Here is a 21,792-nt window from a genome sequence, read left to right as displayed (position 1 = left end):
CCTCATAAAGACTAAAATTTGATAAGAAATAAGTGCTTGGAAAATTCCTTACATCCATATTTTTTTAAAACCTCATGTATAAAAGCTAGGTTAATTTTGATGTTCATGTTTATGTTATATTCGTGTCATTTAAGTTGGATAGTTTCAGTATTTTACATTCAATACCTCCAATTGTTAATGTTTTTACAACTCCTTATAAATCATGGACCAATTCCACCAAAAAAGACCTCAGAATAATCATCTGATCTAACCCTTTGTTTCAATCAAGTAGGTGGCTGAATAATCCAGGACACTTTGTAGACATCCAAATATCAAAAATTTTCATTTTTGATAAATTGACAATAAAACCAAGGCAGGAAGTTCATTGTATTTCCAATATTTTAAATAATTTACAGATTGTTTAACAGAAAAACTGATAGAGGATCTCCTGTAAGTAATACTAACATGTTACTCCTCAGCCTACCAAACACATGAAAGTCATTCTATAATATCCAATTACATATTTATTCCACTTTTATAAAGACCTCAACATTAAAATCAAATTTTAAAAATCATCTTTCTTCTGAGCTTAAAGCTAGTCAATGTATAGTGCACTCCCTTTCTCCTTCTCTCACCTTTCTATATAAGGGTATTATAAGATGCAGTAACTTTAAACAGCCTAACAGCTTGCGCTCAAACTTAAGAGCATTACAGATTTTCTTTGAAGGCTTAAGTGACAGAAACAAATCTGTCCATTTTCAGCTACTGAGCATGCTTACTAGTTTAACAGAGATTTTTTTTACCAAAGACTTTGCTAGCTTTCACTTTGTCAGATGATTTTAAAATCTCTACAACACTTCTACCCTGCATCAAATAAGATCTGATTAAGATATGAGTAGACTTTATTGTATGTCATGTTGGAAACTTTTCATAGGAACCCACAAGCCCCTGATATAAAAGTAACCAAGGGGTGCAAATGATGAAAGACTTTGTTGCCATGGTGTCATCTCATAAATCACCAATTATTGTGTGTTATTATGAGTGTGACAACCACATACTGTCATAAAAGGATTTGCATTTTCATCTAGTTTGAATTTTTTTCCAGACATCATTTGCTTTGTAAAAGAAATGTCATGACAACCATAGAACACTTAAGCTTGTTATGAAGTGTTCAAGCATTCTTTAGGACTCAGTTTGGCATATTGGCATCCGAACCTCTTTTGCATTATTGAGTTGTTTATCTTTATAGTTCATAAATATATTTCTAAACATGGGTATATAGCATAATAGGCTAAATCCAACAGAAGCAGTGTAACTATTTGGTTGCTACGACAACATAAACTGATCAGTTTCCTGTCACTGTTTTGAAAGAGGCACTCTCCTGTGGCCATAAATACTAATTACAAACGCAAGCCATTTGCTATCATGTTCAGTTTACAGATTAAAGCAGTCCATGCCCAATTTATCATTTAACATGTCCTCCCACATTTGTAGTGTGGTACAGAATGAATAATAACTTCACTTGTTTACAAAATTTTCAACTTAATTTCACTAATTATTTTTGCAGTTGCTGGAACTTAGCTGTGCTGCTACAAGTTCAGTAAACTCAATGGATTTTCAAAGTGCAAGTAAAGATTTCTAAATGTAATTTCTGAATTAAAGTTGAAATGTTTGCTTAAAACTCCTTCCTGTAAATGCCTATTTTAAAGAAGGTGGTTATATTTGATTTATGGAAGTTACAAAATTTTCAAGGGCACATGAGTGTCTTGTCCCACAATCTATTCATTTCAATTAAATGAAGAGCTAATATATTTGGCTAAATCCTGCAATGAATAATTTTATGAAGGTACTAGTTGATACTCTGAATGGGAAATCTCACTTTTAAAAGAAAGTAGTACGTTCGGGGGGAAAAGGAAAAATCCATCAGGCAAATGCATAGTACCATATAATCTTTTTTTTTTATCTTTTGAGAGAGATAGAGCACATGTGCAAGCACGAGTGGTGGGGGAGTAGCAGAGAGAGAGAGAGAAAGAATCACAAGCAGGCTCCATGCTCAGCACAGAGCCCCACATGGGGCTTGATCTCATAACCCTGAGATCATGACCTAAGCTAAAATCAAGAGTCAGATGCTTAACAAACTGAGCCACCGAGGTGCCCCCATAGCACTATATAACCTTCTCCACCCACATACATATTTTATACAAGCCTTAAATTAAAATTTATACTTCATCTTTTGAAAGGGAAGGAGACTTGGTGGGGGAGAGAATTTCTAACCATCTCAGTATGTGAATAAGAGCAGTGCTACAAATTGTTAAAGTATCTTTGGAGAATTTCTACCTCTGACCAATACCTGTAAAAATTTAGTATACCATTATCCTATATAGCATTTTGAAAGTAAAGCACTTCTATTTTTCAGTACCCATGAATTTCATGACGGACAAATCTTTGCTATATGTATCATTATGATTTATATATTAAGAGAAGACTTCTAAACTAATCTTTTCTATTTTCTCACTAACTCACAAGCCTAGAATTTGATTTAAATATCTTTACAATTTCCAAAGCTGAATGGGTTCTTCCTGGACTTCAAATAATCACCTAGCATTTCTATAAAGGCTGGCAATTTCTAAAAATCAAATATAATAAGCATGCTCCAATTGATTCTCTGAAAAGAGAAGCTGATACCTAAAAAGTTTACCTCTGGAAATACCTACAGAATGCATTGTTTTGTGGGGGATTAGGCAAAATGAATGATGTGAGATCCCTGTTCCTGTTACTATCTGTACACTACTATCCTCACCAAAATATATTTCTTAACAAGGCCTGCCCTACCACCCTCATTGCAGCTCTACCCAATAACTACTGTTAATCAACACAAATTATACATCCAAAGGTAAAAATTCTTTAGTTGGTCTCCTGTGGTTGCAAAGGAATGACAAAGCACTTCCAGTTGCTTCTAAACCAAGCAGCCGTAGCCTCAAACTCTAGGGCTCTGAAGGCCTTCTGACAGCCTGTGCTCACAGGTGTTTCTTTTCTTCTAGCACTAGCTCAATGACTCTGTAGCAGGAATTTCACATCACCACAGTGTTGAGGTGAAAGCTCCAGTGTCCTTATTACAAAAAAAAAAAAAAAAAAAAATCTGGTCAGCTTGAAGCAATGAAAACTAATCTGAATGCAGCCAGTCATTGGCTGTGAGGACATGCTCAGCAAAACAAAGGCTGGCATCACAAGGATTTTTTGCATATATATAGCCACTTCAGCTGTATGTTTCTACCTGCATTTTGTTACATGCACTCCTAATTTAAAAAAAAAACACTTTATATAATATCATAAGCTGCTATGCAGCACTTGGAAAGAAACAGAAAATAATGTAAGAAATAGTAATACCAGAGCAAGATGGCGGAGGAGTAGGAGACCTGGATTTCGTCTCCTCTCAGGAATTCAGCTGGATAGGGATCAAACCATTCTGAACACCTACAAACTCAACAGGAGATCGAAGAAAAGAAGAGCAACAACTCTCTCATCAGAAAAGCGACCACTTTCTGGAAGGTAGGATGTGCGGAGAAGTGAATCCGAGGCGATATTCGGGAGGATAGATGGCGGGGGAGGGGCCTCTGTCGGCCGCTTCTGGCAAGTGATAGAGCTGCGGAGCACAAAATCGGAACTTTTAAAAGTCTGCTCCGCCGAGGGACGTCACTCTGGTGGCTAAGCAGGGGGTGGAACCCTCTGGGACAGTGTGGTCTCAGGACCCTCGGGGTCACAGAAAGACGGGGGGGGCCTGAGTGTGGCAGAGCTCCCAGGTAATGGAGCAGGGAAGCCGGTTGCAGAGGCGGAGCCCAGGCGCGGGCTCTCAGGTCGGGGTGGCCATAAACCGTGATCCGCGGCAGTCGGGCCCCTGCTCCTCCAGCAGGGACCCAACAAGCAGCAGATCCGGGGACACTTACCTTCTTCCCCGGGAGGAGCGGCGCGGGAGGGCACCGCAGGGATCTGCTGGGTTTGGAGACTCCACACATGGTCGGGTGCCAGAGATAGAAACGCGTGGTCACAGGCCAGGTGAGCATGGAGTGCGGCCGAGACCGGGGAGACGGGAGTGACTGACGGCTTTTCTCTGGGGGCTCACTGAGGAGCGGGGCCCCGAGTTCTCGGGTCCTCCAGGGCAGAGACTGGGAGGCCGCCATTTTCACTCTCCGCCTCCAAAGCTGTACAGAAAGCTCGCAGGGAACAAAAGCTCTGGAGAGCAACCCGAGCAGATTACTTAGCCCGGACCTGGCAAGGGCGGGACAATTCCGCCTCCGGCAAAGACATTGGAAACCATGGCAACAGGCCCCTCCTCCAGAAGATCAGCGAGAACAGCCAGCCAAGACCAAGTTTACCGATCAATGAGAACGGTAGAACTCCAGCTCTAGGGGAATACTGTACATAGAATTCATGGCTTTTTCCCCATGATTCTTTAGTCTTTCAAAGTTAATTATTTTTTAACTGTCTTTTTTTCTTTTTTTTTGAATTTTTCTTTTTCGATTTTCAACCAACATCTTATCAATCCCTTTTTTAAAAAAACATTTTTATTTTTCATTTTTAGAGTCATATTCTATCCCTTCATAGTAGTTACCTGTATTTTTGGCATATATATATAAGTTGTTCTCTCTTTAAAATTTTGAGATAGTTTCTTCTAACAGATTAAAATATACCCTAAATCTCTAGTATATAGTTTTTTCTACTCCGCTGCCTGATCACATTCTCTCCCTTTTTTTTTCCTTTTTTTAAATCCTCTTCTTTCTTTTTTCAAACAACTTCTTATCAATTCCTTTTATAAAATTTTTTATAATTTCCATCTTTACAGTCATATTCCATCCCTTCATCATATCAACCCTTATTTTTGTACATATATAAGTTTTTCTTTCTTTAAAATTTTGGGAGGCACTTTTTTCTAAAAGACCAAAATGCACCCCAAATCTAGTGTGTGGCACTGATCTATATACCAGCCTGATCATATTTGATCACATTCTGGGATTTTTTGTTGTTGTTGTTTTCTTCTGTTTCTTTTTGTTTGTTTTTATCTTTATCTTGTTTTCTTTTTTTTCTTTTTCTTTTTTCTCTCTTTCCCTTTCTTTTTCCACTGCTTCAGGTCTTTTCTGAGTTGTTTAGAGTATATTTTCTGGGGACGTTGTTACTCTGCTAGCATTTTGTTCTCTCATTAATCTATTCTCCTCTGCACAAAATGACAAGATGGAAAAAAGCACCTCAACAAAAAGAACAAGATGTAGTACCGACTGCCAGGGACCTACTCAATACGGACATTAGTACGATGTCAGATCTAGAGTTCAGAATCATCAGTTTAAAGATCCTAGCTGGGCTTGAAAAAAATATGGAAGTTATTAGAGAAACCCTTTCTGGAGAAGTGAAAGAACTAAAATCTAACCAAGTAGAAATCAAAAAGGCTATTAATGAGGTGCAATCAAATATGGGGGCACTAACTGCTAGGATAAATGAGGCAGAAGAGAGAATCAGTAATATAGAGGACCAAATGATGGAAAATAAAGAAGCTGAGAAAAAGAGAGATAAACAATTACTGGATCACAAGGGCAGAATTCGAGAGATAAGCGATACCATAAGACGAAACAACATTAGAATAATTGGGATCCCAGAAAAAGAAGAAAGAGAGAGAGGGGCAGAAGGTATAATGGAGCAAATTATAGCAGAGAACTTCCCTAATTTGGGGAAGGAAACAGGCATCAAAATCCAGGAAGCACAGAGAACCCCTCTCAAAATCAATAAAAATAGGTCAACACCCTGACATCTAATAGTAAAACTTACGAGTCTCATAGACAAAGAGAAAATCCTGAAAGCAGCTCGGGATAAGAGATATGTAACCTACAAGGGTAGAAACATTAGTTTGGCAATAGACCTATCCACAGAGACCTGGCAGGCCAGAAAGGACTGGCAGGATCTATTCAGAGCACTAAATGAGAAAAATATGCAGCCAAGAATCCTATATCCAGCTAGGCTGTCATTGAAAATTGAAGGAGAGATAAAAAGCTTCCAGGACAAACAAAAACTAAAGGAATTTGCAAACACAAAACCAGCCCTAAAAGAAATCTTGAAAGGGGTCCTCTAAGCAAAGAGAGACCCTAAAAGCAAAATAGACCAGAAAGGAACACAGACAATACACGGTAACAGTCACCTTACAGGCAATACAATGGCACTAAATTCCTATCTTTCAGTAGTTACCCTGAATGTAAATGGGCTAAATGCCCCAATCAAAAGACACAGGCTATCAGACTGGATTAAAAAACAAGACCCATCGATATGCTGTCTGCAAGAGACTCATTTTAGACCCAAAGACACCCCCAGATTGAAAGTGAAGGGGTGGAAAACAATTTACCATGGAAATGGACACCAAAAGAAAGCTGGGGTGGCAATCCTTGTATCAGACAAATTAGATTTTAAACCAAAGACTGTAATAAGAGATGAGGAAGGACATTATATCCTACTTAAAGGGTCTATCCAACAAGAAGATCTAACAATTGTAAATATCTATGCCCCTAACATGGGAGCAGCCAATTATATAAGCCGATTAATATCAAAAGCAAAGAAACACATCGACAACAATACAATAACAGTGGGGGACTTTAACACCCCCCTCACTGAAATGGACAGATCATCTAAGCAAAAGATCAACAAGGAAATAAAGACTTTAAATGACACACTGGACCAAATGGACTTCACAGACATATTCAGAACATTCTATCCCAAAGCAACGGAATAGACATTCTTCTCTAGTCCCCATGGAACATTCTCCAGAATAAATCACATCCTAGGTCATAAATAAGGTCTCAACTGGTACCAAAAGACTGGGATCATTCCCTGCCTATTTTCAGACCACAATGCTTTGAAACTAGAACTCAATCACAAGAGGAAAGTCGGAAAGAACTCAAATACATGGAGGCTAAAGAGCATCCTACTGAAGAATGAATGGGTCAACCAGGAAATTAAAGAAGAATTAAAAAAATACATGGAAACCAGTGAAAATGAAAACACAACTGTTCAAAATCTTTGGGGTGCAGCAAAGGCAGTCCTAAGAGGCAAGTATATAGCAATACAAGCCTTTCTCAAGAAACAAGAAAGGTCTCAAGTACACAACCTAACCCTCCACCTAAAGGAGCTGGAGAAAGAACAGCCAATAAAGCCTAAACCCAGCAGGAGAAGAGAAATCATAAAGATCAGAGCAGAAATCAATGAAATAGAAACTAAAAGAACAGTAGAACCGATCAACCAAACTAGGAGCTGGTTCTTTGAAAGAATTAACAAGATTGATAAACCCCTGGCCAAACTTATCAAAAAGAGAAGAGAAATGACCCAAATCAACAAAATCATGAATGAAAGAGGAGAGATCACAACCAACACCAAAGAAATACAAACAATTATAAGAACATATTATGAGCAACTCTATGCCAGCAAATTAGATAACCTGGAAGATATGGATGCATTCCTAGAGATGTATCAACTACCAAAACTGAACCAGGAAGAAATAGAAAACCTGAACAGACTTATAACCACTAAGGAAATTGAAGCAGTCATCAAAAATCTCCCAAAAAACAAGAGCCCAGGGCCAGATGGCTTCACAGGGGAATTCTACCAAACATTTCGAGAAGAATTAATACCTATTCTTCTGAAACTGTTCCAAAAAATAGAAATGGAAGGAAAACTTCCAAACTCATTTTATGAGGCTGGCATTACCTTGATCCCAAAAACAAAGACCCCATCAAAAAGGAGAATTACAGACCAATATCCCTGATGAACATGGATGCAAAAATTCTCACCAAAACACTAGCCAATAGAATCCAAAGGTACATTAAAAGGATTATTCACCACAACCAAGTGGGATTTATACCTGGGCTGCAAGGTTGGTTCAACATCCGCAAATCAATCAATGTGATACAATACATTAACAAAAGAAAGACCAAGAATCATATGATCCCCTCAATAGATGCAGAAAAAGCTTTTGACAAAGTACAGCATCCTTTCTTGATCAAAACTCTTCAGAGTATAGGGATAGAGGGTACATACCTCAATATCATAAAAGCCATCTATGAAAAACCTACAGCGAATATCATTCTCAATGGGGAAATACTGAGAGCTTTCCCCCTAAGGTCAGGAACATGGCAGGGATGTCCACTATCACCACTGCTATTCAACATAGTATTGGAAGTCCTAGCCAGCAATCAGATAACAAAAAGAAATCAAAGGCATCCAAATCGGCAATGAAGAAGTCAAACTCTCACTCTTTGCAGATGATAGGATACTTTATGTGGAAAACCCAAAAGACTCCACCCCAAAACTGCTAGAACTCATACAGGAATTCAGTAAAGTGGCAGGATATAAAATCAATGCACAGAAATCAGTGGCATTCCTATACACCAACAACAAGACAGAAGAAAGAGAAATGAAGGAGTCGATCCCATTTACAATTGCACCCAAAACCATAAGATACCTAGGAATAAATCTCACCAAAGAGACAAAGGATCTGTACTCAGAAAACTATAAAATAGTCATGAAAGAAATTGAGGAAGACACAAAGAAATGGAAAAACGTTCCATGCTCATGGATTGGAAGAAAAATATTGTGAAGATGTCAATGCTACCTAGAGCAATCTACACATTCAATGCAATCCCCATCAAAATACCATCCACTTTTTCAAAGAAATGGAACAAATAATCCTAAAATTTGTATGGCACCAGGAAAGACCCCGCATAGCCAGAGGAATGTTGAAAAAGAAAAGCAAAGCTGGCGGCATCACAATTCCAGACTTCCAGCTCTATTACAAAGCTGTCATCATCAAGACAGTATGGTACTGGCACAAAAACAGGCACATAGATCAATGGAACAGAATAGAGAGCCCAGAAATGGACCCTCAACTCTATGGTCAACTCATCTTTGACAAAGCAGGAAAGAATGTCCAATGGAACAAAGACAGTCTCTTCAACAAATGTTGTTGGGAAAATTGGATAGCCACATGCAGAAGAATGAAACTGGACCATTTCCTTACACCACACACAAAAATAGACTCCAAATGGTTGAAAGACCTCAATGTGAGACAGGAGTCCATCAAAATGCTAAAGGAGAACACAGGCAGCAACCTCTTTGACCTCAGCCGAAGCAACTTCTTCCTAGAAACATCGCCAAAGGCAAGGGAAGCAAGGGCAAAAATGAACTATTGGGACTTCATCAAGATAAAAAGCTTTTGCAAAGCAAAGGAAACAGTCAACAAAACCAAAAGACAACCGACAGAATGGGAGAAGATATTTGCAAATGACATATCAGATAAAGGGCTAGTATCCAAAATCTATAAAGAACTCATCAAACTCAACACCCAAAGAACAAAGAATGCAATCAAGAAATGGGCAGAAGACATGAACAGACATTTTTCCAAAGAAGACATCCAAATGGCCAACAGACACATGAAAAAGTGCTCAATATCGCTCGGCATCAGGGAAATCCACATCAAAACCTCAATGAGATACCACCTCACACCAGTCAGAATGGCTAAAATTAACAAGTCAGGAAACGACAGATGTTGGTGGGGATGCGGAGAAAGGGGAATCCTCCTACACTGTTGGTGGGAATGCAAGCTGGTGCAGCCACTCTGGAGAATAGTATGGAGGTTCCTCAAAAAGTTGAAAAAAGAGCTACGTTATGATCCAGCAATTGCACTACTGGGTATTTACCCCAAAGATACAAAAGTAGGGATCCGAAGGGGTACGTGCACCCTGATGTTTATAGCAGCAATGTCCACAATAGCCAAACTGTGGAAAGAGCCAAGATGTCCATCGAGAGATGAATGGATAAAGAAGAGGTGGTATATATATACAATGGAATATTATGCAGCCATCAAAAGGAATGAGATCTTGCCATTTGCAACGATGTGGACAGAACTGGAGGGTATTATGTTGAGTGAAATAAGTCAAACAGAGAAAGACATGTATCATATGACCTCACTGATATGAGGAATTCTTAATCTCAGTAAACAAACTGAGGGTTGCTAGAGTGGGGGGTGGGGTGGGAGGGATGGGGTGACTGGGTGATAGACACTGGGGAGGGTATGTACTCTGGTAAGCGCTGTGAATTGTGCAAGACTGTTAAATCTCAGATCTGTACCTGTGAAACAAATAATGCAATATATGTTAAGGTAAAAAAAGAAGAAGAAGAAGAAGATAGAAGGTAGCAGGAGGGGAAGAATGAAGCAGGGGAAATCGGAGGGGTAGATGAACCATGAGAGACGATGGACTCTGAAAAACAAACTGAGAGTTCTAGAGGGGAGGGGGGTGGGAGGATGGGTTAGCCTGGTAATGGGTATTGAGGAGGGCACATTCTGCATGGAGCACTGGGTGTTATGCACAAACAATGAATCATGGAACACTACATCTAAAACTAATGATGTAATGTATGGGGATTAACATAAGAATTTAAAAAAAAGAATAGTAATACCATTTAATTGCTCAATAAATATTTATTTACTATTGATGATTAAATGTCAGGAAAATATGCTAGATACTGGATATAAAAGTGGTCAGCAAAACAAAGGCATGGTTCCTACCTTTGTGGTGCTTATTACATTTCCACAGCATTTTAGCATTTCCAAAACATTTTTACATATGTTTGCTCATTTTTTGCTCTTCACAATAATCTTGTGAGGGACATTCATAGATCCATTTTATAGACAAGAAAACAGAGACTTATAGATGTTAACTGATTTGCCTGTGATCATAGAGCTAGTTGTTGGTACAGAAGGGATTAAACACAAGATATCTTACTATAAATTCAGGGGTCTTACCACTATAGTGCGTTTCCAAAAGTGTGTTTCATACAATGCTGGTTCTCTGGACAAAAAAGTTTCCTTTAATCAAAAAAGACTGAGAAGTCTTGTATATTATATCCTCACTTACAGGTTCATAGAGCAAATTAACAAATTGTAGGCTCTGAGAAGACCTGTGATAAATTTTTATTTGTATTTAACCCCATATTTTCCAAACTTGTTTGACTACAAAACCTCTCTGAGGAAAAAAAAATGAATCCATGGTGACTCAGGAACTGATGATAAACTACTATACTGGATGCAGAGTAGGGGCAGGTTGCAGAAAGGACATGTATGTTGGAGAGTTTCTAAATCTATACCTGACCATGAATGTTTGTGACTGCTGAAGACTACAAGGTTTTTTATTCTCTCCTCATCAAATATTATGAAAGAAAGGGCAGATGTGTGTGTGGTGAAAGAATGAAGCTTATATGCATTATCAAAATGATAGAAAATTTAGGGTACCAGCAAGAAAACGGAACTGAGAGAGTTCCCCTAACCTTCTTTCTTAGCCACCTCCAGTAATTGCTCAGAATTGAAAAGATCAAATTGTCTAAAAAGTACACATGGGCAACTGGAAGAGCTCTTACTGGCCAAACCTGGAAAAATTTAAGCTATAAAATAAATATCATAGTATTGGATTATATCCAAAATATAAAATAAATACCTAAGTCCATACTGAAATAAATGATTAAATAAATAAATAAATAAATAAATAAATAAATAAATAAATAAATAATAAATTACAAATAAATAAGGGAGAAGGAACAACTCTCCCATGCAGAATTCCAAATAAATTCTATTGATACTCTGCACTTAAGAAAGTGAAGCAGGGGCGCCTGGGTGGCTCAGTCAGTTGAGCCTCTGGCTTCTGGTTTCGGCTCAGGTCAGGATCTCACAGTGGTGGGACTGAGCCCCAAGTCTGGCTCCTTGCTCAGCATGGAGTCTGCTTGAGATTCTCTCTCACCCTCTGCCCCTTCCCCCACTCATTCTCTCTCTCTCTCTCTCAACTAAATAAATAAATCTTTAAAAGAACAAAAGTGAAGTAAAACTCCCCATCCCTTAACTGTGGACTGCACATAGTGATTTCCTTCCAAAACCTTCCAGAGCAATAGAAAGAGGGAGAAGGAGAAAAGTAACTTCACAGTAGAGAAACCTGACAAAACACTACATGAGCCGGGTGATCAAGGTCAACTGCCACAATAATAAGTTATAATGATAGTGTGTACCCTTGACATGATGTGATGAAAATGCCACTTTACTTCTGTGGTCTTCCCTCAAACCCAATTTTACAATGAGAAAAACACCAGACACACCCCAATTGAAGGGCATTCTACAAATACCTGACCTGTATTCCTCAAAACTGTCAAAGGCATCCAAAACTAGGAAAGTCTGAGAAACTGTCATAACCAAGAGGCGTCTAAGGAGACATGATGACTAAATGTAAGGTGGTATCCTACTTCCTGGAACAGAAAAAGGACATTAAGAAAACACTGAGGAAGTCTGAATAAAGTCTAAACTTTAGTTAATAATGGTGTATCAATATTGTTTCATTAATTGTGACAAATTGATTCATTAATTATAAGATGTTAACAATAGGAAAACTGAGTCCAGAGTGTATGGAAAGTCTCTGTACTATTTTTGCAATTTTTGTATAAATTTAAAGCTGTTCTAAAATAAAAATTTCATTAAAAGAAAATAAAAACACTGCCTCTAACCACCTTATTTGTGCCAAGCCCAACTTTATTAAAAATTCCTTTATCTCTATATGAATCATAGGTTAACTTAACTCCAAAAAACACAAGCAGTGATTTTTGAAGCAGGAGAACTGGACAAATACAAATTAAGGAAAGCATAATTTGTTTTTAATGCAACCAAAAGTAAAATATGTATATACTATTTTTAAATGGGCTGCCTCAAATAGATGTCCCAAATCCTTTCATGTAATGTTCAGTAGGTGCTTTACTGCCAAATGTAAATCATGATCAAAAAATAAAAATCACTTTATACTTAATATGTTAGATATATCAGTATGTGATTTAATGGGTATTTGTAAAATTCTTACAGCATAAAGAATATAAAAATCACTATTTTTGTTATTTAGGCTAATTTCACCTTAAAGCAGCATAACTGTACAGATCTGCTAACCAATTGTATTACAGTAATATATTATTTGGCTAGAACTAGCCATTTAAAGTGAAAATGTCTGGGGCACCTGGGAGGCTCAGTCGCTTAAGGGTTCAATTCTTGGTTTCGCCTCAGGTCATGATCTCAGCGTCCTGAGATGGAGTCCCGCTTCAGGCTCTGCATTCAGTGTGGAGTTTGCTTGTCCCTTTCCCTCTGAACCTCCCCCAGCTCTCTCTCTCTTTCTAGTATAAGTAAATAAAATCTTATTAATTAATTAACTGAAAATGCCCAAATCATTTGGTTTTCATCAATAAAAATCAATTTTATTTTAATATTTAAATAAAATATTGTCTGTAGGGAGAATATTTTATAATGATGTATCAGTTCAAAATGCTTTAAATTCTCCTACTTGCAACAAATCAAAGCATGGCTGCTGTTACTAACAGCCTTCAGTATTTTATATGTTTTAAACAGCTTTTATGTATTTTTTAAAAAATCTGGAACACTGTATATATCAGATGATCTAGCACGTTGTATTGTGGATTATGAATAATATATCATTTACATAAATCAGTTGATTGGTTACATATTTTTTACATCTCAGTTTTCTAATGGATTTATTTAAAAACAATGTTTTATGTTTTATGGCTAAATCATTTTATACTTGCCCCCTCTTTAACATTAGGATTAGTTAAAAAACAAAACTTCCAGATGATAATCTAAAGTAACAACAGATCTTTGGAGTCCAAATATGCTGTGAGGAGAACTCTTTCAGCAAATGTATTCTTTGTATTGAAAACTTAGTGTTATCAAAAACACTAAGCACGACTAGTCTTCAGGGCACTTCACATGTATCTCTCTGCAGGACTGTAGAGCACGTTGCCATGGAACATAATTCCTTCAAGGACTACAAACCAAAGAACGGCCATTTTGGCAGAATAGTCCCATTTCTTAACATTATTTTGTAGCATTCATCAAGATGTATTACAAACCCTACCAATTTAGGAACAATGCATTGCCTTTTTAAATACATTCATACTGGGTCTTAGAATCAACTCTGTTTTAGCTACTAGTTGGTTACACTGACATTTAAGATTAGGGCTATACAATTTTAGAAAATGTCACCACTGTCTTTGTAAAATAATGATATGCTCCCCATTGCATAATAATAGGTGGTTATCAGCTTTTCCTTTTTATCCTGTCTCAGTCACTTAGTTAAATCTACGCTGCCCCTCCAGAGAAATTCATGGTCTGTCACCCTACCCACTGGTGTCTAGATTTATGGATATTTTAGCAGTCCCTTCATTTTCACATTACTAGGCAACTCTTCTAAGTTTAAAAAAAAAAAGACAGACTTCACCTGAACATTCAGACAAGCATCCTACTACAAAGTACGTTTTCCTTCTATAATTCCACTTCCTTTCATTTATATTAAAGCAACACACAGTCTGAGACCTACTGTATTGTACCTTCACATTATTAAATGTAACATGCAGAACATTACACATTATTATTCTACACATGGCCAAGAAATTTTAGTATTCACAGGATTACGGTAATTAAGTCTTCCTTCACTTTGGGTGATGTGACACTTGCTTGACTATAATGTCAATCCACTTAAAGTCTGTGTAAACAACATTATCTTAGTCACTCCGCATTACATTTCCAACTGTGAGCAAAATTACAAGGTCAGAGTGGACATGAATGTAGGTAATCCCAAGGAAACTCATGTAAATGACTTGCTCAAGGTTCAAACTGGGTTTTCAATAATAGCAAAAAGGAATATTTACCATACTATATTATAGTATTATTTAGGTACCATCCACGGCAAAACACATGGGGATTCTTGGAGACAGAGGTAAAAATAAAAATGTCCATTGTTTTAATGTTTTGTAGATAAAAAATAAATGTTGTTTGCCAAGGCTTTAACAAATATGTAGTAGTCCATTAAAAAAGGAATATTACATATTCCTTATTATTTTGTAAAGATCCATTAACATCTCAAATATAAAGAGCACTTTTTAGAAACACAGATGATAAAGGCAATACAACAATGCTTGTATTTCCACCTTTCCTGGTTTTTTTTTTAAGATTTTATTTATTTATTTGGGAGAGAAAGAGGCGAACTCAAGAGCATGAGCAAGAGGAGGGGCAGAGAAAGAAACTGAGCAGGGAGCATGATGAGGGTTTCAATCACAGAACCATGGGATCATGACCTGAGCTAAAGGCAGACGCTTAACTGACTGAGCCACCCAGGCACCTCGCCCCCGTTTTTTTTTTTTTTAATAAATACTCAGTAGCCATGATATTTATTTTCTTAAAGTAATGATTTTTCAATAGTCTTGTCAGCCACTTAGTGTATTATGCCCAAGAAGTGCTGTTGTGAAAATGCTCTGACTTATAAAACTAGCTTAAAGGTTTTGCAATATCTTGTGTTTTAAGTGATTTATTTAGTGCTTATTGAAAAAGTTAGATAACCTAATTAAATCTCCACGTAAGATATGTAGGATCTAGGCAAAATTAATCTAGATTAATTTGGCATAAGTTCCTCTGAACTTGTGGAAGTAACAAAGAAAGGCAAATAGTGGTTTTCAGACTATGCTTAAACTATAAAATGGGGTGCCAATTAGCAAAAATAACAATGGAAGTTCTTAAATAGGAATCCCACAGTCAGTTCACAAATAGGCAAGTAGGTACAAACCCTCAAAAGCAACTTACATGGGATTCTCTAGGCTTACTGTCACATTTGAGCAATGAAGTATACATATTTGAATTGTATCAACCTGGAGATCATCTGAACAAAGTGTATGAACCACAAGTTTCTTGTAATATCTGATTTGAAACACTGTAGGAACTCAGTTCACTCCCCAGGAATGCCATTATCAAAAATTTTTCCCAGGACTACTTATAGAGAAATTCCTAAAAATGTCATCATCACAGAAGAGTAACTGATTTAGATTTTGTTTGCCAGAATTGCCACCTTCCATAAGTAGAAGCTTCACTAAAAACATAACTCTATTCATGTTTTCATAGATTTCTTTTTAAAAGTAATTGAAAATAATAGGTATTCTGTGATAGAGATAGGATATATTTGTGTGTGTAAATGTGTGATGATATGTGAGTGTGTGGTAGACTGGTAATTCTTGGAGTTTAAGTAAAATCAGTTTCAACTAACTACCTTTTATTTTATTTAAAGATTTTATTTATTTGTCAGAGGAAGAGAGAGAGAGAACACAAGCAACGGGAGCCACAGGCAGAGGGAAAAGCAGGCTCCCCGCTGAGCAGAGAGCCTGATGCAGGGCTCGATCCCAGGACCCTGGGATCATGACCTGAGCCGAAGGCAGACGCTTAACCTACTGAACCACCCAGAAGTGCCCCAACTGACTACTTTTTATAATTTAATTTCTTACAATATTAGACAGTTTTCTAACTGGACATTCTTACCAGTACACATGGAATCTAAGAAACCCCAAAAGCTCTTTGTTAAACTCTAGGGTACAGATCCAGCTCATTCCAATCCAAAAATCTCCCCAAACACAAAATCCAATTACTTACCCCCCATCCAAAAAGAAAATATGACAGAATAGTCAATCTGAGTCCTCCCTCTACTTTAAGTAGCTATGCGCAGCACAATAAAAGCATTATTGGAATCAAATCTTAGATGAGTTGAAAATATTAAAAACTCTCTTCTCTGAATCTGAAACATATGTAAAAAGAACTTGAGAAGAAATACAAAACCAGAATAAATTGTAGTTGGACTTTCATTGTATTTAAGCATTTGTAATGTGATGATTCAGAATGGGAAACACTGAAGATTATTAATTCAAGATGGTGTGTGGCTACTGTCTAGTCATAATGCTGAGATTCTGCTCCAATCTTCTATCCCACTCCCACCCCCAACTGTCCTTAAATTAAGAGAAACACAAAGATAAATAGGATAAATAAGATAAACATGATCTTAACTATGCCAGAGAGTGTTATAACACTTTTCACAAATTGATAAAATCCAACTTTGTCTTTATGTTTTATGCAAAATAAGTAAATTATAGCTTCAGGGAAAAGGGAACATATGCATTATAGATCAAAGGTTATATAATATGTCTTTAAGAGACTGTTTAGTCCAACATCCTAATTTTACAGATGTGGCAACTGAGGTTCCAAGCCACAGTTATTTTCAGTGTTGTTTTAAGTCCATGGACTTCTCTTTCCAGAGCTCTTCCTGCTATACCACACTCTCATCAAATGAGGCTTTATGGGAAAGTGCTTTGTAACCTGGAAAATACTTCACAAATTTTAAATAGTATTTTTATTCATATCCGAACTACATATGTTTTAAAATGAAGAATAATGACACAAATAGTTTCAGTAAGCATCGTTATGTGCCCTAAGTGATCAGAATCAGTGGTTCATCTCTGGGTATAATCATGAAAGAGAATCAATAAAAATAATAATTTTTTTCTTCAAAGGAATTGTTTGTTAAAAATATCTACCACAGCGGCACCTGGGTGGCTCAGTTAAACATACATTAAACATCTGCCTTTGGCTCAAGTCATAATTTTGGGGGTCTTGTGATCGAGCCCTGAATCGGCCTCCCTGCTCAGTGGGAGTCTGCTTCTCTCTCTCTCTCTCTCCCTCTGCCCCTCCCCCACACTCATTCTCTCTCTCACTCTCTCTCTTTCTCAAATAAATAAAATCTTTAAAAAAATTCTACATTGGTAAAATTTGGGAAAATAGGAATTATTGTATAACACTAGTGGGAATGTAAGTCAGAACAATTTTGGAGAGCAATTCAACAATAACTATTAAACTTGAAGATGTGCATATTCCACAACTCAATGATTTCACTTCTAGGTTTATACCCCAGAAAAATTCTCCCACAAGGGCACAAGAAAACATGATATCCATTTACAGCACTGTATGTGATAACAAAAAATTGAAAACAATCTAAGTGTCCATCAATATAGTAAAGAATAATCAAACTGTGGTATACTCATGAAATTAAATAGTAGAATGGACAATTAAAAAATAAATGAACTGGATCAGCATGTATCAACATAGATAAATCTCAAAAACATAATGTAAAAACAATGATTACAAAAGGATAGTATAGTACCAAACCATTTAGGTACATTTTAAAAAAACAAAAACTAATACTGCATATTGTTTGTGCATAAATACACATATGATAAAAAAACACCAAGCAATAATTCACGCAAATTTTAAAACAGTGGTTAACGCTAATGAAGGGTGGAGGAGAAAGGAGATTAGTGTTAGTTATATCATAATACTTTACAGATACATTTTTTTAAAAATGAGCTCTGAATCAAATGTAACAAAATGTAGACTTGGTTATTGGTCCACAATGTCTCTCATTATTTCCTGATTTATTTGAGCTATTTTATAATCAATCTTGGTAATTTATTACACAATCGAAATGATGCTACCAAAATTGATTTCAGAATTTTATATATATATAATGAAATGAGGTGTTTTGGTAATTAGTCTGATTCCAGTTGTCAGGTTGTAAAATATATTGATCCTAAGTATATGAACTTTGTAATCAAACTGTCTTGATTCAAATGCTGGTTCTGATATTTGTAGGCTGTGTGGTCTCAGATATGTCATTTAACCTTCTCTGTGCCTCAGTACCATCATCTGTAAAACAAGGATCACAATAATATCACCTACCTTGTAGGGTTGTTATGAAGATTAAATGAACTAAAATAACCTGGGATATCATGTCTGAAAAATGTTAGATATTATTATGTTCTGGCAAAAATAAGAGTAGTAGTTGTTCATCAAAATTTTTCCTGAATTACCTTCTTTATATGTCTACACTGGTTAAATGTATCAAAAATCACTCATTTCTTATATTCTCTACCTCTAAGGACTAACCAATTAACTAAGAATTTCCAGTTAGAGTTTTTGGAGAACGATTTTAATTAATTAGTATATGTAAACATTGTTCATCCTATCACACAACAGATTACTTGTGGTCAAAACTATCTGATGAGCTACAAAGGGAAGCACTGTCTACACAAATTCTATTTAGTTAAACATCACCTATTTTGCACATCGTCATATGTATTGACAAGCTGTCCAACAATTTCTCATCTTTCATATATGTCTGTGTTAAATCTGCAACTAGAATAATTTGTTGACAAATGGGAGGCATTTTTAAGTTAATTTAGAATTTGAGATTGTGCATTCTTTTATTTCTCTAATTTCACTTTTCTCTTTTTTTAGTCCTCTGATAAGTTTCTCATCAGAAATGACAATGTTAACTGACCACCCTTTTTTTAAAGATTTTATTTATTTATTTGACAGAGAGAGAGAGCACAAACAGGGGGGAGCAGCAGGCAGAGGGAGAGGGAGAAGCAGGTTCCCTGCTGAGCAGGGAGTCCGACATGGGGTTCGATCTCAGAACCCAGGATCATGACCTGAGCCGAAGACAGATGCTTAACTGACTGAGCCACCCAGGTGCCCCTTAATTGACCACCCTGACTAAGGATTTATGGTGCACATTATAGGGGCCATTAAAACAATGAAGTTTGGGTTTATTTTTCTTTCTTTTTTTCTAAAAAGATTGGAATTTAATTGTTTCCTTTTTAGACAAGTATATTTTTGGATTGCCAGTGATAAAAGGGGCATACAAATGTTAAAAGCATTGTGGCACAGTGGGATTATGTGCTAAGGTCCAGGGCAAGACAGACAAATAAGTGAAGTCTCAGATCAATCAAACAGTTACCTCAAACAAAAATTTCAGATGACCAACTTTTGTTTTATCTTTGCCAATGCCAATGAAAAGTTCAAATGAAGTTTTATTGTGTTAACTACTTACATTTCTTTTATTTCTTTAACCATTTGTAAAAATAAAGGAATTTTGCTAGAAGAAATTGGAAATTTGTTGAAAGGCAAGTCAACTTAAAATTAAAAGAACACATACTATATATATGGTTTTCTTCCTATTAAAGCACCATGAATTAGGTTTTAAATAGAAGCCATAATTATATTATGTGACAGAACCTATATTTAAATGTTCTCTTTGGACATGGCAGTAATGATCTTTCATACTGCATTTCATTGATAAATATGAAAGCAAAAAAATCATAATTTTATCTTAATTTTCAAACCAAATTAAGGGAAAACTATCTTGGTTATTTCCATATAGTAAGGAAAAATCATGACGTGCATACCCACCAATTTGAGTCCCGGGAGAATTAGTTACAAGCACTCCACTTATTTTTAATTCACTTTACATGAACTTTCCATCATCAAGATCTTTGGGTGTATTTATAACATACTGTGATTTTTTTTTTAAACTGCAGTACCTAGAGGATTTACAATTTAAAACAAAGGTCGCAAACTGACAGCCCATGGGCTAGATCCAGACCATAGATGATTTTCTTCAGCCTACATAGTGTTTCTTTCTTTTTCTTTTCTTTATTTTTTTGTTTTTGTTTTTGCTTTTATTGAGTTGGTTACCAACATTTAAGAATTAGGGAATTTCATATAAAAATCTGCATTCCTGGCTTCTCTTAAAAACTCAGAGCTTAACAATATTTGGCCTACATTCCCACATGGTGGCAATCAGCTACACTGAGTAATAGCTGACACCTTTGGAAAGAATATATACTCTCTAGGTCACCCTAGTCCACACCACTTCCTATTGCTTACGGACTTTCATTTACATTACCAGCCTTGCATCAGTAGGCATTAGAGTTTGCGACTCTCCTGTTTCTCTGTAGTTTATGTAAGTGAATAAGTGCATATACTTTTAAGAACATTTCATGGTTTTTCTCAAATTACAGCAAATGTAAAAACTCATTACATATATATGTACATATGTAATGTGTGCTCTGATTAATCTAAAATAAATCTATACAGTTATAAACTACTGTTATAATTAATTAAATGAAGACAACATTATATTAATTTGCATGTCATTTTACTAGGAAAACTAAAATAAAATGAAAGTCAATTTCAGTGTCTGAATTCAATTGCATTCATTTAAAATAAAAAAACATTTACTTTCAATATCCCAAACCTAAACTCATAACTCAAACTATGTAAAGTTTTTCAGTTAAAATCATTCATTAATGAAATCTAGTGGGTTCTAATCTCCCCCAGCACTAAAGTTACATTCTAATAGAAAGTTTGGCACTTAAGGAGGCACATCCACTGCTTCAGGTCACTTGGGTATTATTTAGTGTGCATGATATTTAAAAGTAATATTTAGTATAGGAAATGTCCCAGATATTACAAACATCACCAGAGTGGTTTTCATTTTCTACATTGAAAACCCCCATGGTGTGGTCCCCATCTCCCCCATAGCCCTATGGCATTTTTGTTGTAGAAAAAACATATTATCAAGGGCAGCCCTGAAGAAATTGGGGAAAAGTCACCAAAGGGTGATTTAACTTGAGAAAGGTATATGGAAGAGAAGAGGGGGCACAATTGTCAGGCAATATCAAAATGTACTTCTGTACTTTATTACCACGGGCTGCCCTCCTTTTCCCTTGCTTCTTTGAGTTACTGTCCATTATTCTCCCCATTACAACCTAAAAGGTATAAAGCCTAGAGCAATATGGTATCTCTGATTGCAATTCAACTGAAATTGCCATAGATAACTTTAAGAAGTTTCAAACATAAATCTTCTTAGACTTCCAAATTTTTTTTAAAAATGTATTTTTAGAAAAAAATAATTTCAAATATTTTAGAACTACTAGCGTGCTTACAGAATATATCCATGCCTAATGCTTAGAACAGCTCCACAAGATTAGATGGCTTATTTTTTTTTCCTTTATTGCTTTATACAGCACACTTAATAACCT

At 36.3% G+C, this 21,792-nt stretch overlaps 1 protein-coding gene across 2 annotated transcripts in view; it reads right to left on the bottom strand.

Annotated features, from left to right (window-relative positions):
• DACH2 (dachshund family transcription factor 2) overlaps positions 1-21,792 on the bottom strand; it is a 909,992-nt gene that overhangs the window by 626,633 nt on the left and 261,567 nt on the right. The window lies entirely within an intron of this gene.

This window comes from Mirounga angustirostris, unplaced genomic scaffold (assembly GCF_029215605.1).
Source record: "Mirounga angustirostris isolate CCGP_5_RB_7025 unplaced genomic scaffold, mMirAng1.0.hap1 SCAF_11, whole genome shotgun sequence".
NCBI classification, from domain to species: domain Eukaryota; kingdom Metazoa; phylum Chordata; class Mammalia; order Carnivora; family Phocidae; genus Mirounga; species Mirounga angustirostris.
This window is presented reverse-complemented; position numbering and strand designations above follow the sequence as displayed.